The sequence below is a fragment of the Ricinus communis genome, chromosome 3, assembly GCF_019578655.1.
Source record: "Ricinus communis isolate WT05 ecotype wild-type chromosome 3, ASM1957865v1, whole genome shotgun sequence".
Taxonomy (NCBI): Eukaryota; Viridiplantae; Streptophyta; class Magnoliopsida; order Malpighiales; family Euphorbiaceae; genus Ricinus; species Ricinus communis.
Genome location: NC_063258.1, coordinates 22,259,964 through 22,268,427, shown reverse-complemented (window position 1 = coordinate 22,268,427; position 8,464 = coordinate 22,259,964).

The following is an 8,464-nucleotide window of genomic DNA, read 5'->3' as shown; positions in this document are numbered from 1 at the left end:
GGTGTGTGGCAGCCCTTTTAAAATATAATTTCTTCTATCTATAAATATAGTATCAAAAACTTATTTAATTTGTAGTTTTAGTTCAGTTTCAAATTTAGGTTCATTAAACGAGGAGAACAAAATTAGATGAATTCTCTTACAATTCAAATTTGAATTTTAATACACTTCTTTTAATGGGTAACTTATTCATCCATTATTCAACAAACAAATAGCAAATGGTAGGTAAAATTATATAATAGTAACCCTTTTGAGTTTTTTTATGTTTTCTTTTGGAGGAATATATAATTAACTACTGTATGCTAATCCAAATTGATTATTAATAAGGAAAAGTGCCCAAGCTTACTTACCTTAATTGACCAACTCCTTTTTATATTGCAATGACTAACTAAGATTATCCAATAAAATGGGAAAAATTTGCATACGTTCTCAATGACGTGACGTAAGTATAAGAAATTTGAGATAAATTTTTTATATGTTTTGACCATTACTACGCAGTTAATGAAGGCTTGCAAAGTACTCCCTAATTTGCTTGGTATATATGAATTGAAAAGGTCCCAACTAACCGGAAGAGCTGGAATCAATCCTGATGAAATTGTTTCTGAAGCTGTCTTGGATCAAGAGAAGTTTGTTGTGACATCTTGACCTAGAGAGCGATCCGACGAGGGCGGGAAATGGACGCTAGCAAAAATAAGATGTCTAAACAAAGAGCGGCTTCTGGTAGGCTTCTAGAATGACAGCACTCTAAGGTACAAAGGTACATAAATGAATCAAATTGTACATTGAAATGAGATGGAGAATGGTTGATAATATATATGTAAAGAGTTGGAACTAATCACATGAGACGCTTTTTGGTTGTTTAGCTGTGGAGTTGTGGGAACTTCAAAGTTAAACGTGCTTGGTTCAAAAAAATTTCAGAATGGAAGACCTCCTGGGAAGTTCTCGAACCCGCCAAAGGGACAAAACCTTGAGGCCAGTGGGGGCCAAAGTAAATAATATTTCATATAATCTGATTCCAGATCATTACGAAATGGTATCAGAGTAGGACCCCTCTAGTAGATGTGTGGTTCGAGGAGGAAGCTGGTGGGCATGTGACAACTTGACCTAGAGAGCTATCCGACGAGGGCGGAAAGTGGGAAGCCGGGACAAGAATATGATGTTTGGACAAGGAGCGGCTTTTGGCAGGCTTATAGGATGACATCATTCTAAGGTAGGGTACATGAATGAATCGAATTGCATATTGAAATTGGGTGATGAATGGTTGATAACACATATATAGAGAGTTGGAACTAATTATATAAGGTGTTTTTTGGTTGTTTGGTTGTGGAGTAGTAGGAACTCCAAAGTTAAACGTGCTTGATTCAGAAAAATTTCAAGATGGGGGACCTCCTAAGAAGTTCGAACCCGCCAAAAGGATAAAATTGTGAGGTCAGTGGGAGCCAAAGAGCCAAAGCGAACAATATCTCATGTGATATGATTTCGGCTTGTTATGTTTGTCTCAGCTGAGTCCTCTTCTTTGATTCCCTCCCATTGTGCCCGAATGCTAATGTCTCTCCTTCGAACTCTTACGGCCTTACTAATCAACTTTGATGCTGCAGTTGCTAAGAAAGTGTGGGCTTGGCTGCGAGGAATATCTTTGCTCAGTCTGTCATTCACATTACATCGAAATATTTGTCTGCTCTAGCGGAATTAAGTGTCCTTCTCCTTTGTCGGTAGAAACAAAAATTACTTAGCTCACAGATGTCTACTATTTTCTCAGTGTTAAATTAGATTTTTTTTTTTATTTATTCTAATATAATATCTTCCGTTTAAATAAAAAGAACCCAACTAACATTAGATTCCCTAATAAATAAAATATAAGAAAAGACGCAACATAAGTAAAATAAAAATCTTTTTCAATTCCCACTAAGGATCTCATTAATGTAAATTAGTCATAACATATAAAATAAGAAAACGATGAAGAAGGCTTACAAAGAGAGTTTTTGGCCAATCTAAAGAATGCTTCTTGCTTTGTTGATTCTTGATTCTTCAAGGATCATTGGTGCACTTTAAAACTACTTAAGTGACCAGTTTTTTTTGTTGATCCACACAAGCTTCTAAGCAAAGATCTCTTAAATAACTTTTAAGAGATTGAGAAGAGATGTAAAAGATTGAATGCTAGTTTTAAGCAAGGAAGATGAATCAATTAATCTTATTGATTGATTCACCTAGGATATCCTTCTCTAGGAAAACACATTTCTCATCAAAAGACATTAAACCTTGCCGCTCAGGCATCTCTTTCTATATATATGGCATTTTAATTAACATCCTCAGAGGTTAAGGATTACTACAAAATCCTAGCTTATATTAAGTTAAGCTCTTATAATTGGACTTGATAAAATTAAGATCTAACATATGGACAATAAACCCGTCATAGGTCCATTAACTCTTAATTAATTAATCTTTAATCAGGTCCAACATATATGAGCTAGAGCCCAATGCATAATACCACATTTTAATCCTCACTTAAAGCCTATTTATGATTGACTCAAAATATTCCTAACATGTTGGCAATGAATATGGATTATGAATTAAACTCCTTTAATTCAATGTTAATTCTCTAATTTAACTTAATCCATATTCATATATCAAGATTGGCATCTAGTTGTATCATGACCATCCAAATCTGTAGGAAGGATTAAAGTGCTTTAATCAACCTTTGCAGCGAACAATCTTACAATGTAATTCAATCCTTTCATTATACTTTTATTCCCATTAATTCATAGAGTACGGATGCAAGTGTCAACTCTATAAATGAACCAATCATATACATTCTTAATCAATGCATATAACATTTTGAATAATATCTATAAAATACTTTTCATAATCTTCACTCGTACGACTTTAGCCAAGAATTTCCATGTTAAAGCATATCAAGAATTATCAGGATAAAATCCCATGACATATTAACTTGGCAATGATTCTTTATTGATAACTTATTATCCTCATATAAGATAATATACTATTATCTAAAGTCTAACGATTATATCTTACATTATTGTCACCAAAGTATTGTCTACGGACACTTGGAGTAAATTCCTTATGGAGGACTCAATGGGGTCATATTCAATAAGCTTATTCTTGTAATAAGCACCTATATGATTATCTCGAAATTCTTATTCCTCAACCTTATGAGACATATTGCTTACTTTACGAGTAAGTGATAACACATTATGGTAATCTCGAGCATTTGATCAATATCCAATGATCAATATCTAATTCTTGATCAAACATCGACTATGAATAAAGTTTAGGAATGCATATGATGAGAACCTCATCATTATAAACTCACTTTATAATTTCTCTTACATTTGTGTTTATATTACTTGATGTTTATCTCTAATGATTTAGATTATTCTTTGATAATACCATGACTACTTGTACCATTAAAGAGTTGAACAATGCCTTTGGTATAATTAATATGCAATCAATATGATGTATAAATTAACATAAATCTTCTGAAAACTTCTCGTCTTCAGGGCATACTCTAACACTTGTTACTCATAAATTCCCTACCTCGATTTGCTCCCTTATGTTCTTCCGCACCTCGTTCTAACACTTGTCCTCTCTACCCAACCTCACACTATTACCATTCGCACTAAAACCCAGCCTGTCCTCAAAATTGAGCTTTCTAAATAGTTCCTTGATAAGCAGCCCATCCCGTTCGTGATCTTCATTTTGATTTTTACAAATTATTTAAGCGGTGAAGCTCTTAACCAATCCTCATAATGATACTCCTTCAAACTCAAAAGCACCCCCACCCAATCACACTCCAAATCTATGTGTCTTAGTTTTCCACTAATGTAAAAGAATTTACCTAACCTTTTCTACTTAAAACTAACCCATTTTTCTTTGATCTTGTCATCTCTCGTCTTAATCCTTCCCCTTAAAGCCCTACGAGTGTCTAACTCCACCTCAACTCATAAGTAACGGCACCAGCTTCGCAATCTCTCATTATCAACATTAACCACCTTCCTAACCCTCTCGTCCACAGACCTAGTTGTATCTAAATTCATATACTCATAAGAACATCATAAATACGATCCACAATTGAGCTGAGTCAAAACTCACCTCTGTTAGGATCTGGTCACTCTCAATCTCTTTTAACAACAAAAAGATGATTGTCAAAATCTATGGACTTCTATGTATCACTTTCTTTTTATATCTGACATGGAAAAATTGAAAAACAAAAATATTATTAGACCATTCCTTAAAACCAAATCCTTCATTTAATTTTCAAATTGAATTAAAGTAACTATCCACGACTTCATGATTCACCGGTTTGGTCGTCAACAATTTCCCTGTACGGGCCTCATCTTCCTTTATACCTTTCTTAGATAAATCAACTACCTCCTCTTCCTTTTCTATTAATAGTAATGTCCTACCTTTTAGACTCTCTTTAGATCCATCTCTACCAATCTAATAGACAAAAACCCTAAAAAGAAACCACACTTGAAAACTCAAGACTAACCAGATCCTACAAGACCTTGGCCCAGAGAAGAAATCTAGGGTTTAATAAGACTCATTTTTTATTGTTTGAACTTTTAAAAGCTAAATCTTATATTTACACAAAATGATTTAAAAATTTAATTTCTTAAGGATTAAAATTATATATGCTTAAATTTGATTAAGGAATTTGCTTTAAACTTGAACATGGGGCTTAAAAGTGACTAGTATAATGTTTTCTAATAAATTACAAATTGTTTATTTTAAGAATTAGTTGTATGATATTTCAAGAAAAGAAGAATTAGTCAGTTGAATGTTTCTCTCAAATTAAATTAGTGAGCATTTATTTGTTTTATCTTCCACTTGATTTTATTCTACAAATTAGTCATCTAATACTTATGTGTTGGACTTATTTGCTTAAATAAGTAAGTGTTTGTCTCTCTACTTTTTGTGTTGAAAAACAGTTATTTTATTTTTCTCAGTGCTGAAACTGTTTTAATTCATTGTATCTAAAATTTGTTTTCGTATGTTTTTACTTGATTTTTCAATTATGTCCCACACACATTAGACTAGCATAGGATTAAAGGTGCCATTATAGTTAAAAGAATTAGTTTTCTTAATTTATTCTCTCTTCGATTACAATCCGTAATTAATAATTTTTAGTATTTATTGAAGAATATGAATTGTACCAAAAGACAACTAATATGACCCTAGACAATCTATTGAATAGAACCAATATCAATTCGTTTTGAGGATATATGAAGAATAAGATAAGGATACACAATTATACGCAACTAAGAACTCACAACAATCTATTGAAGGAACCCTTAGCTATCAATGAACAATCAATGAAGTTGCAATGTTCAAAACAATAAGCCATTGCAAGAACTTAGAAAGAGAACACTCTCAATAATGTTAAAATCCAAGATAAAGTTTTACAAGACGATAAACCCTAAGTATTTATAGTGAATACACAAGGATTAAACAAACTAACGAGGGTGGTGCAAAATGCAAGAGGCGGCCCAAATTTAGAATAAACCTGATAAACTTAACTAAAGGCTCAAACTAAGCAAGTAATGTAAAAGGCCCAAAGAAATAGAATTTTAAAGTAATAAAACAATCAAGGGCTGAAATGTATAAAAAGTTAAATAAGGAGTAGTTTCGAGCCAAAAGAAAATTAATAAGAAGTCAAGCTTCTTGAAGTCCATTCTTACTAACTTGAATTATCAAGACACAATCTGGCTCATTGGGCTTGTTTGAAGCTTGTTCTTCCACAATGTGATTATCACTAAAGTTTGAGCAAATAAGACCATTGCATCCTTAATCTTTTTGGCTTTTGCTTTTGTGATTGCACCGCTCCCCATATATAGAGGATCTTGCTTGGATTGGTTTGTAGGAGCCCTAGAAATTCCATCAACAACATTGGCTTTTCTTGGTTTAGAACAATTTTGATATTTCCAGCCAATAACTACTTAATTATTAGGCCAAAATAAGTGTGCGCACATCCAGGATATTAATATGAATGGTCACTAAATTTTGTATTTAGTTTCATTTTAGTCTTAAAGTTTTAATATATTTCATTTCAATAATTCAACTTTAGTTTTGATTGTAATTTACTCACATTGTTAATAAAAAATTGATATGTCACATTTTTTTTACTTAATTGTATTTTTATTATTGGTTGTTTTTGACATGTGTCAATTTTTTTATTTATGAATGAGACAAAATTAAAATTAAATGACTAAAATGAAATAATTAAAGTTTTATAACTAAAATAAAACTAAATATCAAATTCAGTGACTGTTTATATCATTATCCTCACACTTTCTACTAAATTTAATTCTAAACTAGTTTGGTTTCACTAATAATTAGATGGCTTAGCTCTTAAAACAATTATATGTGTATTGAGTTTATTAAGAGAATAACAGACTAATAGTTTAATGATTAAGTGGATTCTCTTATAAACAAGATTTCCAATTTATCAAAAGAGAGAAAAAAAAGAGACTAATTCATAATAAAATTTTGGGACTCTTACATATATCTATGGAAAGCGTGCTTAAAACTTTGTTTACTATTTTTTTCATACATTTTTTAAGAAATTTTATCTATACGATTTTCTTGGAACTATAAAATAGTATTTTTTTAATATTCTTTTAATATATTTTTGTTATCATTACATACATTCTTACATTTTATTTTAAGTATATCTTCATGTATTTTAAACTGCATTTGATATATTATGATATATTTTTTAAAACATACATCTTCGTGTATTTTAAACTGCATTTGATATATTATGATATATTTTTTAAAACATACATCTTCGTGTTATCAAAATATACTAGTTACTGTAAAAAAATGTAACCATTCAATTCATTAATACCAAATATAAAGATATAAAATAAAAATGATAAATTTACCTCATTTAACTGATTTTCGATTAATACAAGTTAAATCATATCATATCGGTATCTTATTAGTATACTTTTAGTATCCTTTTTCGAATGAAATTTTAAAAGATAAATTTATAAAAATACAAGGTAAAATAAAATAAACTTTCGATATCTTTTAAGTATATTTAAAGTATTTTTTTCTGACAAGATTTTGAAAAAAATAAAAAGATCTAAAATAAAAATCGAATTTATAATAATATAAATTAAAAAATAATATCATTTCGGTATCTTATAGGTATACTTTTAGTACTTTTCTGGTATCTTTTAGTATCTTCCTTTTAACAAAATTCTAAAAAAATAGAAAAGATATAAATAAAACTGAAGTCACAATAATATAATTTATTTTAAAAATAACTTTTGAAAATCTTATAAATATATTTTTAGTATCTTTTTTTTGATAAAATTCTTAAAAAAATCGTATAAACAATTTTTTTTAAAAAAATCGTAAATTTCTTTTTCGAAAAACGATTCGCCCTGAAAATTCTTCTAACAATTTTACAAAAGTAGAAGGTCCAAAGTTGATGTTGTTTAGAATAGCACCTTTCCTAGCTAATGTCTTCTTGCCCTATAAATGATAAATGAAGAATCCAAACAACCATCATCATAAAAAATAAAAAAGACAATAAATTGAGCTTAGTTGAAGCAAAGGTGTATTTAATATGAGCTATTACTGAATTATAATTTTATAAGAAATGTGGCATCTAACAATACATTAAAGAATTCATAACTATATAGTTTTATTTAAAAAAATTATTTTTTAAATTCGATTAAAGTTAAAAAAGATATATGTTTTAACAGCTTGTTATGACCATAAAATTTCTAATTACATTCTAACTTAACTAAAATGACTTATTTTATCAAATATTTATATATCTATTAATATTTACAATCTAAAAAATGAGAAAAATATTAAATGTATTTAAAAATACTAAAAATATGAACACATATTACTTCTTTGATACAAAAAATATCTACATCCCTTAAGAGTAAAAACATCAAATCATATAGTAATTTGTTTTAGCTTTACTCTAAAATAAAAGTAATAACTTCCACAACTTGGATGTTGTTTCTAAGGTTACATAATCTAACATATTTTTCGTTTACTAGAAGGATTTTTGAGCTTTTAATTTATGTTATGCTTTTTTTTTAAAAGTATTTTCCACGCCCCTCAATAAAAAAATGTGATTGCCTGATTAGATTGGTTAATGATATTATAAACTTAATTCTATCCTATAAAATCAATCACATGATCAATGTTTCTTTTTTACTCCAAAATAGAATATATGGTATTGGAAACTCAATCACCGTTAACATGCTTAATTAATTAGTGTTCACTAACAATACAAAACTTGAATATTTAAATTATACAAATAGGTCCTATGAAACAAACCCAAATATTTAGAGGATTTGAGATGTAGTTTATAAAGAATAAAATAAGAAAGGATATATATTTTATTTTTCTTAATTTAGTATGTTCTTGAGCCTTTTTTCAACAGGTGTCAACAATATCTCTGTTAGGCTCTGACTTC